Source organism: Pongo pygmaeus, chromosome 3 (assembly GCF_028885625.2).
Source record: "Pongo pygmaeus isolate AG05252 chromosome 3, NHGRI_mPonPyg2-v2.0_pri, whole genome shotgun sequence".
Lineage (NCBI taxonomy): Eukaryota > Metazoa > Chordata > Mammalia > Primates > Hominidae > Pongo > Pongo pygmaeus.
The window spans coordinates 108,654,535-108,666,224 of record NC_072376.2 but is presented as its reverse complement, the minus strand read 5'-3'; the positions used below and the strand labels follow the sequence as shown (position 1 = coordinate 108,666,224).

The 11,690-nt window shown below is 33.4% G+C and overlaps 1 non-coding gene across 1 annotated transcript; it reads left to right on the top strand.

Annotated features, from left to right (window-relative positions):
- Positions 1-3,117: 3,117 nt before the first annotated feature.
- LOC129036037 (U6 spliceosomal RNA) lies at positions 3,118-3,224 on the top strand. The gene has a single exon (XR_008502486.1). It is a non-coding gene; the product is annotated as a U6 spliceosomal RNA (small nuclear RNA).
- The last annotated feature ends 8,466 nt before the right edge of the window (positions 3,225-11,690 follow it).

Below are 11,690 nucleotides of genomic sequence, written 5' to 3'. Positions count from 1 at the left end.
TATTCTCTGGTGGCAGACTAATGATTCTGAATGCACAGAAATTATTCCACAGATATTTTCTAAACTTTCATTTTGAAATAATTTTAGACTGGCGAAAGAGTAATGAAGATGGAACAGAAAGTTCTTGTATAACCTTCATTCAGTTTCCCCTGATAATAACATCTCATACAACCCTGGTGTGGTCATCAAAATTAGTAAACTAATATTAGTGCAAAAATAGTCATCAAACTCAGAGTTTATTCAGATCTTATAATGTTTTCACTTACATTAATTTTCTGCTACAGGAAATTTATTCTTATTTATAATGATTCATGTCTCCTTCGTCTCTTCCATTCTGTGATAGTTTCTCAGCAGTTCCATATTTTTATAACCTTGACACTTTTGATGGGTAATTTTTAGGTATTTTACAGAATATTACTCAGTGTGCATTAATAGAATGTTTCTCAAGATTAGATTGATAGGACAGATTTGGAGAAATAATACCACAGGGGTGTCCTGCCCTTCCCATCAGGGGTACATCTTACCAACATTACTTATTCCTGGTGGTTTAGCTTTGGTTGCTTGGTTCTGGTGGTGTTTGCCAGGTTTCACCATGGTAAAGTTACTACTAATTTTGCCTTTCTATACTTTATTGGTCAGAAGTGAGTCACTAAGACCAGGTCCCAGACAAAGAGAGGGGAATTAAAATCTACTTCTTGAAAGAAGGAGTCAAAAACTTGTGGTCAAATGTTAAAACTACCACAGTAGTTATTTTCAGGACATACTTTGAGTATTACAAATATGGTCTCTTCTTTTTATCCTCTAATTACAGCATTCCTGTTTAATTTTCTATTTCTGTCATTGTTTCTACATTCACTATTTAGAATTATGAAAGAAATACTTGTTCCTTTCCCTCATTTATTTATTCAATCATTCATTTAATATCAATATGAATTCATGGATAGTCTTAGGTTATAATCTATTATTATCATTGGTGAGTGTTTTTTCTCAAATTGCTTCAGCTTTGGCTATTGAATATTATCTCAAATTGACTGCTACATTCTCTTTAAAAAGAGTTTTAATTAAAAAATTATTTTAAACTTTCTATTTAATGGCACTGAAAAATGATTTAGGTTAATCCTGTATTTTCCCTGATTAGTTCACAGAATTAGCTATTCTCCAGGAACCCTCATTTTCTTTTATTAGAGACTGATATTTAAAATCTTAGATCTGGGGACTAGGTATGCTCTTTGTTATTGAAGTTTCACTGCTTCTAGGCCCTTTTAATAGAGAGAGTTAGGAAGCATATGTATGTATACTACAGAAGTATACACATACGTTTATATTTATTTACATATTTTACCTATCAGCATCTATGTTAAAAGAAACATACATTCACAGTATTATCTCCAACTTTAATTCAGCACCACAAAGTTTATCCTACCCTTCCCCTGCTTACTTATTTTAAACTCTACCTCTGACAATGAGAAACTTGAATCCCATTATCTATAGTTTATTTATGTATTTGTTCAAATCTAAATACATGTAAAATTGTTTTAGAATTGCTAATTCATAGACCTGTGAAAATTAAATTTATTAGCTGAGTACATTGCTTATTGGGTATGGTGATGCTTTGTCCGTGGCCTTGTAGTATCTAGTCAAACACTGTTTCCAAAGATACTTATGTCAGTTCCTTTCCCCCCATCTCTTTAGTGAAATTATGTCATACATTTCCAGTTATGGTCTGTATTACATGCTGGAATCCTCCAACGCCCTGGTTGATTTTCTTAAAATTTGCATACATTAAAGTTCTCATTTTGTGGTGTCCAGTTTCGAGTTTTGATAAATGTATATAGTTAAGTTGCCACTGAAGTTTCTCAAAGCACAATTCCATCACACTAAAAATTTACTTGGGTTAACTGTATGTAGTCAAACCTTCCTCTCACACCAAACTCTGACAATTAATGATGTATTTTCTGTTCCTATAGTTTTATCTTTTCCGAGGATAAAATAAAGACAATCATACAGCAGTGGTCTTTGCAGTCTGGTGTTTTTCACTTAGCAATTCCTTCAGGTTGAGTGAATAAGGTCTTTCATTTCCTTTTTCCTTTAATTACTAAGTAGTATTGCATTGTATAAATGTACCTAGTTGTTTTTCTTTTAATCCAACATCTTGGTTGCTTCCAATTTGGGGTAATCATGAACAAAGCTGCTATAACACATTCCCATACAAGTTTATGTAGGAAAGTCTAATAAGTTTTTAATTCATTGGATGAATAAGTAGGAATAGGACTGCTGGTTTGTGTAGCAAATGGATATTTAACTTTATATGAAACTAACGAAGTGTTTTCCAAAATACCTGTACCATTTACCATTTCCACTAACAAAGAAAAATGTGTGCAGGATATGTATGCTGGAAAGTACAAAACACTGATGAAAGAAATAAAAGCTCTAACAAAATGGAAAGATATACAGTGTTTATGGATTGGAAAACTCAATTTTGCTAAGATGACAATTCTTCCCAAGGTAACATATAGATTGAAAAAATCCCATTCAAAATATAAGCAAGCATTTTATAGACATAGGCAAGCTTATTTTAAAATCCTTATGGAAGATCAAAGTAAACAGAATAGTCAAAATAATTCTGAGAAAAGCACAAAGTTAGAAAAATCTCACTCAATAATTTTAAGACCTATGAGGATAGAAAAGTCAATGAAACATAATAGAGTCCAGAAATTGACCCATGCAAATATAATCAATTAACTTTTGACAAAGTTGGAAAATCAAATCAGTGAAGAAAAGATAGCCTCTATAACAAATAGTACTAAGACATTTGGGCACTCATATAAAAAAAAGAGTCCTGACTCATATCTCCCAACTTATACAAAACTTAACTCAAAATGGATCAATAAATCATAGCATAAAGGTACAAAATGAAACTACAAATCATCTATAAAATACTCAAGAAAAATCTATTTGACCTTAGGCTTGTTGATAAATTTTTACATACAACAGCAAAAATATGACCATAAATTAAAAATTTATACTTTATCAAATTAAAACATTTTTCTAAGCAAATGACACTCTTAAGAGAATAAAACCACAACTCATGGATGGGAAGAAAATTTTTACAAATGAGTGCTCACTTCAGCAGCAAATATACTAAAATTGGAACAATACAGAGAAGATTAGCATGGCCCCTGCACAAGGATGACATGCAAATTCGTGAAGTGTTCCATATTTAAAAAGAAAAAAAAAAGAATAGAAAAAGAAAATTTTTACAAATGACATATTCAGAATACATAAATAATACTTGAACCTCTTCAATAAGAAAGTCAATGACCCAGTTAAAAAGTGGGAAAATTATATAAACAGACACTTCACCAAAGAAGATATAGGATGGGAAATAAGCATACAAAAAAGACTCAACATCATTAGTTCATTATAAAATGCAAATTGAAACCACAAGCAAATACCACTACACATCTACTACAATGGCAATCTTTAAAAAAAAAAAAATTCAGACAATACCAAATCCTACCAAGGATGCTGTACAGCAGGAATTGTCACTCCACAGATTTTAAACTGTACATACTTCATTGCATAGCACGGGTTTTATTGTTTTCAAATAATCCCTTTGGTTTTTATTAGAAAGTCAGTGGCAAATAATTTAGCCAAGTATGACTAGATTTGGCATTACTTTCCTTTTCCCTCACACTCAACTTTTAATTATTTTTCTTTCAACTGGATTTGTAAATGAAAGTACATTTAAAATTGAGGAGGTTGTCTCAATTCAGAGGATGCTTAGGAATCAGCTTGACTAAGTGTATAATTATAATTGCTAACCTTGGATGAAAGCAGAAAGACCAGCTAAGTTCTGTAGCTTACAGCATGGCACCTGGGAGAAAGCTATTCATTCCTGTTTGGGTAAGTCATACTAAAACCCATGTGGGGCTAGAAGAAGATGTACATTACTGATTGGAAGAATCAAGGTAATGATAATTGCTAATGAAGACATCTTTATTAACAAAATACTTTTTGTTAGCTCCTAAAATATATTTGGTATTTATTACATGTCAGGTACCCTAATACATGCTTTGCAGTCCTGTTCACACATAAGAACAAATTACTAGCATCTTATTAGAGAGAAATACTCCAAAATAGAATAGCATTATTTTATTTTCTCATTTTAAAAGTTTCCATAAAAGTAAGATATTCAAATATAGCTTCATTACACAATATGAATAAAATAATATTGATAGTTATTAGTCAAAAGGAAATACGTATGATTCAATTAAATATGAAAGATGATACAAGATAATTTTCTTGAATATTCATACTTAATGGATATTTGCCATGATAAAGAAAACATGAGCTTCAGTATGCCTCAAAATTTTCCATTACAAAAAAATTTAGACAGACTTCCAGTGAAAAAAGAAGAGAACACACTGAACTTTTCACACCACTGAGACAACCTCCTCAATTTTAAATGTACTTTCATTTAAAAATCCAATTAAAAGAAAAATAATTAAAAGTTGAGTATGAGAAGAAAGGAAAGTAATGCAAAGCTTATTATTTCTAAAATATGTGAATTTAATGGTGACCGTAATTATGTGTACTGTGTACTAAAGTCTACCCGATGACAAGAAAAAACAAAGGAAACTGTTTACTCTGGTGTTAATATTATTTTTAATATTTCAGTTTAAAATATTACCAAATAAAGAGAAACACTGACAATAAAATTTTCATTAGTCTGAGGGGAAAGGAGAAAAAAAGAAAAAAAAAGGAAAATGTTCTATGGAGCTGATGCAAGCAAGCACAGTAGGAATGCAGTGGAAGATAAAGCTCAGTTAATGACATGAGGAAAAATGAACGATGAGGCTCAGTTTAAAAAAAAAATAGTGATTGGCAGTTTAACCCCCAGTGGTCTAGTGGTCTAAAGGCAACTTCTAGACTCTCTGATTGTAAAAGAAAATACCTCCACAAATAACACTTAAGAAAAGTTTTATTACAAAGAAGGGAGTTTTTGTTGTACAGTAATTAGATTTTAAAGGAGAAAAGAACAGAACACTGCTTTAGATGTTATTAGAGGCAATAATACTTAATGATACATTTCAATTCTAATTTTACTTAAATTATAAAATTGCAAGCCCCACTGTTTCCTCACACATCGCAAGCTCCTCCTCTCACACTCAATCAGCATTTTATGAAAAGTTCTTCTTAATTAACTAAATTATTGTCTAGCCAGACATCTTGACTTCAAGAAAATGGATGTCGGGGGATTTGCTTGACAGAGGACCTAACAGAGTCTTCACGCACAACAGCAACATGACATTGGCTCTGAAATAAATTTATAGTCCTGCTGAACAGAGGTTCCGCTACCAGCAGAAGAAACTGATCTAGAGGCGCGATGACTAATATGTCACCACATCAGCAGTTCCTTTATGGAAGCAGAGGAAGAACACCCAAATAAATCAGATTTGTCACAAACCTAAATCCCATTAGGCATGTCAGCGGGGATCTGAATTAGGCATCTCAGAGCAAAGGATGGGAAAGTTTCCACTGCACTTTTCTGGGAGCCTCTTCCTCAGCAACCAGGCAGCCATTTTGGTAGCTCGTACCCTACGTGTTTCCCTAAAGATCTTCCCTAGATGTTGTTTCCAGATAATCCCATATATTTAATTTATTTTGGAAGGCAAACATGGGACTAAATATAGAAAGCACAATATATGCTGCAGCTCTTCTGTGTCTTTTTTGAGCTGTTCCATCTTTATAATTCTACACACAAACTGTAGTAATAAGCAGTATTTATTTCTTGAAGTATATGAAGAAAAAGCTATTTAAGTAATTTGCCCATTTTGTTTCCAGGACAAGGGTATTGTCATAAAAATGACTATGTCACATACACAGAAAGAGTGTCTTGCAAATTATATATTTAACAGTATTTAAATATAACTCATATATAATATATAAACTACTTATATTTAATTTTGTTGTGTAGCACATAAGTAAACATAAAATAACTTTTAAAATCTACCCAAAAAGGCCATTTTTATTTTATAATATTAATGTGTCTCTTCACTTCAGAAATTTTATAGAATATATCCTAAAAAATAGGAGTGTCGGGCACATCATAGATACAGTAACTATTTGTTGAATCTTTGATGAGTTACATTTTTATAGGAGGAAAAGATTTGACTTATGAAAAGTTTTGAGTTATAAGGGCTATGACTTTTCCCGCCCCCTCCCCCAGAAATATATAGATGATTCGATTAAAAAGTACAGGATTCCATTTCCATTTGTGAAGCAAATATTTATACAACTCTGCTGCAACATGATTGGAAATTGCTAGAAAATGAATATGCAAACTTTCAACAAAAGTGCCCCTTCTTTTTATAAATACTTCTAAATGTTTATTTCTTTTTATTTTTTAATTGACACATAATAATTCTACATATGTATGGGGTACAGTGTGGTATTTCCATACCTGTATACACTGTGTAATGATTTAATTAGAGTAATTAGCATATCCGTCACTTCAAATATTTATTATTTCTTTGTTTTGGGAACATTCAAAATCTGCTCTTTTAGTTATTTGAAAATCTGCAATAAATTTTCATTAATTATAATCATATAGTGCTATAGAAAATTAGAACTGATTCCTACCTACCTGTACTTTTTAATTTTTTAATTAATTAATTAATTAATTTATTTATTTGTTTATTTATTTATTTATTTTGAGAGAGAGTCTCGCTCTGTCGCCCAGGCTGCAGTGCAGTGGCGTGATCTCGGCTCACTGCAAGCTCCGCCTCCTAGCTTCTCGCCATTCTCCGGCCTCAGCCTCTCGAGTAGCTGGGACTACAGGTGCCCGCCACCACGCCCAGCTAATTTTTTTCTATTTTTAGTAGAGACGGGGTTTCACCGTGTTAGCGAGGATGGTCTTGATCTCCTGACCTCGTGATCCACCCGCCTCGGCCTCCCAAAGTGCTGGGATTACAGGCGTGAGCCACCGCGCCTAGCCACTTTTTTATTCTTTAACCAACTTTTGTCTCTGCCTCTCCATTTACCAGCCTCTAGTAACCGCTATTCTATTCTCTGCTTCTTTGAGATTAACTTTTTTAGATTCCACATATGAGTGAGAACATGCTATATTTATCTTTCTTTGCCTGGCCAAATATTTTTGATTTAATATATTCATTATAGCATATATATTTCAAAAATCAAAGATAATTGAAATTATGAGATTTGGGGGAAGAAAAAACATAATTTCCTGGAACTCCATTGATCACTGGTAGATATTCAGCTTTCAAGACTCTGAGATATTTTTCTAACTCGTTGGGTATATATATAGTTACCAGCTATTGTGAATGAAAAGCAATTCCAATTTCATTAAAGAACTTGTCTAACTGAATTATAACTATCTATGAATGCATATGTCTCCCCTACTAACTGGGATCTTTCTTTTTCATTAAATTGATATATATTTACTGGCTGTAGAGGCACTGGGGATTCAAAGATGAAAAGCATCTGTCTTGTGATCAGAAAACTTAGATTCTCACAGCAAGACAATCATGCACTGAAAACATCCATTACTATCAGGAAATGCTCATGATGACAATAGATACAAAGTGCATTGTTGACAGGATAGAACATCTACTGATGAATAAACATGTTTAAATATATTTCATAGAAAGAATTGTGGAACAACAAAAAATAAGAGGCATGATGTGAAATGATATTGACAGAAATGTATCCCAACTTACGTTTTCTTTAGATTTTAGAGATAACAATTCACTTGTCCTTTAAAAATCACATACTTGGCAACCTGGACACTTTTAATCCACTTGAAAGAATCTTGGGAACTCTTCTCACAGCAGGTGAATTTTGAGATGACATCTGAAGGCGAGATAGGAAGGTGTTAAGTAGACAGAGGTTGGGAAAGATGAGAAGTTTAAGTGGACAACAGGAAGTAGAAAAAGGTCTTATAAGCAGGGAACAACTGACATAGGTATACATAAATGAGAGACTATAAAATGTCCAGGTGAGTAGTAATTCAATATTGCTGAATTGTATTATAAAAATAAGAAAAGAATTGGATTGACACTTAGAAGGAAAATGCAGTAAAGTGTAGGATTTTTATTTAATCCCAGTTCTCTTAAAAAATTTCTAAGTATTGTAGTCATTCAAGAAGTTAATTGAATGAATGAATGAATTATAATCTGAAAGTGCTGGATTACCTTGGCAAAATACTATACAGATCTTCTTATCCTATCACACTTTCTCTGTGCTTTTACTTAGCAAACTTTTTGTGATAGTAAAGTGAGTCAACCCTGCTTAACATATTCAATTTTGGATCTACAGAGAAGCAAATGTCTAGAGGAAATTAAAAGTGGAAAATATGTACTGGGGACTGAATAGGAGAAGGGAAAAGAAGGAAGAGGGAGACTTCATGCCACAGTGCTGGTCTGATGCCTGTAAAATGAGAGACGGGAAAAAAGAGGTTGGGAGAATCTCAGGCTCTAACACAGATGCAAGAAATGTTTGGCTAGGCACATAGTGAGTACTCAAGCCCAAATTCCTCATAAGAGGAGTCCTGCATCTCACTTAGTAACCCTTCAGTAGTACTACTGCTTGTTTAGTCATATGTTGGGAGCAGGCCATGGAAAGAAGAGTGTGGTCACAAATGCAATGCAATGGGGGATCCAGACAGGCAACAGCTGGGGTCAAGAGTCCGTTACACTCTTTGTAGCAGGAGATCTAAGTGACATATTTGCATGGCTGCCACAATATATAAATCTAAATGGAATGTTCTCTGAAGACTGACTAAAACATGGTTAAAAATCATATAGAGACCATGTTCTGAAAATATTAGAATTATCTGTCTCTCAATTCATCTTTGTGAAATTGTAGTTCTCTGTGGTCTCATAAGAGAACACAGCTAACAAAGCACTCAATTTCCCTGAAATCATGGCTGGGGTGATAAGAGAACAAACTCAAAAACTACCTGACTGATTGTAGCCACATTTTGGGGAAACAAAAGATTGTAATACATGCATGTAAAAACCTTAAATATGTAAGGCAATTAGCTGAAACATACACCAAGAACATCTATTATGGTATTAATGAACTAAAGTCAAGAACAAAGAAAATGAAAGTTTTAAATTATGAACATTATTTAATGTCATTCTACTGCTCTTGTGCTCTTTACTGATTAGAAAGAAAAAAAAGCAAGTTCTTTTCGTTGTAAAATATATTTCAAAGTTTTGATTATTTTCAAAATTTATCTAGGGAGAAAGCAAGATTTTCATAGATATATGAATATTAATTAATAAATAACAAAGAAACTAGAGTTTATACAATTTAAAAAAAAAACAGAAAAGCAGAGTTTACCAAATGGAATAAAATTAAGCTCATCAAGTATAACATAAATGAAATTTGTCTCATTTGCTCTAAAATATTCTTTATACATTTGATTCTGAAAACACTATTAAATGCCAAGCATTACAGGATGTAATATAAATAAAAAATTATCCTGAAAAATAAGAATATAATATGCCCCTTGCTTTTGAGAGTCTCACAGCCTAATAGGTGAATTTAAAATAGTAGTTACAGTAGCATGGACAGTGCTCAAACGGTGATGTAAGAAGACAGAGGGGGAAGTGTGTCACTGATGGATTCTAAGCAAGCATTTTAGAATAACCACATGGTATAAGTCAGAAAATAACGTTAGGCCAATTGGGAAAGAGAGTGTATCCTATGCAGAAGGAACAATATATGCAAACACTGAGACTGAGAAGTTTCAGAAAACTGCACATAATTCACTGTCACTGGACAGCAGGAAAATAGAGGAAGAAAATGAGTCTGGGACCTGCATGCTACATTATTTCTCTTCTTATGGACAACAGGGATATAAAAGAACTTTGATGAAGGAAGTGACATGACCTGATATATCAATCTGAAATATTGGTTATAAATATAGTAAGATGGATGAGAGTAGTGTAGGGAGACTGGGCGAGGAGTCATGAAAAAAACTATTATAAAATTCTGAATAAAATATGACCGGAACCTGAACTAAGGCAGGGGCAGTGACCACGGAAAAGGATCAGTATGAGAAATGATAGATTAGGATGATGGACTGTCATTCCGTGTGAAAGATTAGAGACAGTGGAACAGAGAGAGAAAGACCTCACATGTATCCCTGACTTCTTGAATGAACACTAGGATGGCACACTAGGATGGCACTCCTAACAGAAAGGATTCTAAGGAAAGTCTTTAGATAGAGCACGATATGACTTGGCTCTGTGTCCCCACCCAAATCTCATCTTGAATTGAAATCCCCACATGTTGAGGGAGAGACCTGGGTGGAGGTGGCTGGATCATGAGGGCGGTTTACCACATGCTGTTCTCATGATAGTGAGGGAGTTCTTGTGAAAACTCATTGTTGAAAAGTGGCATTTTCCCCTGTGCTTGCTCTCTCTCCTAACACCATGTAAGACATGCCTTGCTTCCCCTTTGCCTTCCACCATGATTGTAAGTTTCCTATGGCCTCCCCAGCCATGCAGAACTGTGAGTCAATTCAATCTTTTTTCTTTATAAATTACCCAGTCTCAGGCAGTTCTTTATAGCACTGTGAGAAGGGACTAACACAGAGGGTATCACTATTAAGAAGCTAAAAATATAAAAAAAGAAATAAACATGGAGATTTTTAAAAATTTATTCACTATTTAATGTTTAGTTGACTTATTCACCAACTATTCAATACCTCCCATATGCCAGGTACTGTGTTAGTCTGAAAGATTTCAGTAGTAAAATGGGCAAGAATATTTGTTCTTTAATAGCTTATATTCCAGTGGAGGAAGTCAGGAAATAATCAAACAGCTATAATATGTAATATGAGAGATTTTTATGAGAGCTGTGTAACAAAGTAGTGGAGGACAAATGGAAGTACAGGGACAATTTTAATGTTAAAAGGTCCAAGAGGGCTGCACTGAAAAGGGGTCATTTGAGCTGAGACATGTGTGGGTTTCAGAGTAATCCATGCGGATATTGGGAAGAGGGGAACACTGTGGTCACAGGAAACAACATGTACCCAGGCCTTGTAGCTATGAGTAGGTCCAGTGTATTGAAGTGACAACCAGGAGTAGTTATGTGACCGGAGCAAAGTAAGAAAAAGGGAGGCTAGTTGGGAGTGTAGTCAAATTCATAAGAAGAAGCCACATTATGGAGACTATAATTTTTATTTTTAATATAATGAAAACCTGCCAGTTAAAAGTATTGTTTTCCCCTGAACACTTAATAACAGTTTCTTTGCCTCTGAAAATTTCAATATAATTTTTAGTTGTATATATTCTAAGTTTTGTTAATGTTACATATTTCTCTTTACAATCATATTCAATCAGATCACAGTACACTCATTTGAATTAGCATCTGAGGCTAAAAGCTATTTGGACATACCTAATGCTTTGTGTGAATGCCTCAGTTCCATTTGGAAAGTTTTTTAAATCATTGCAATGCTTATTTTTGCTTGTAATTGATATTTATTTTTAGTCATAAATACATTTTGACTGATGCTTATTTTTAATGAAAACATTGGATAGATTGATATGATGGCTATAGCACTTCTATATGGATGCAATAACAACACTGACCAAGTCAAACATTTGTCAATTACCAAAGTATTGGCAAAATACGGGATTAATTAGATATAAGAA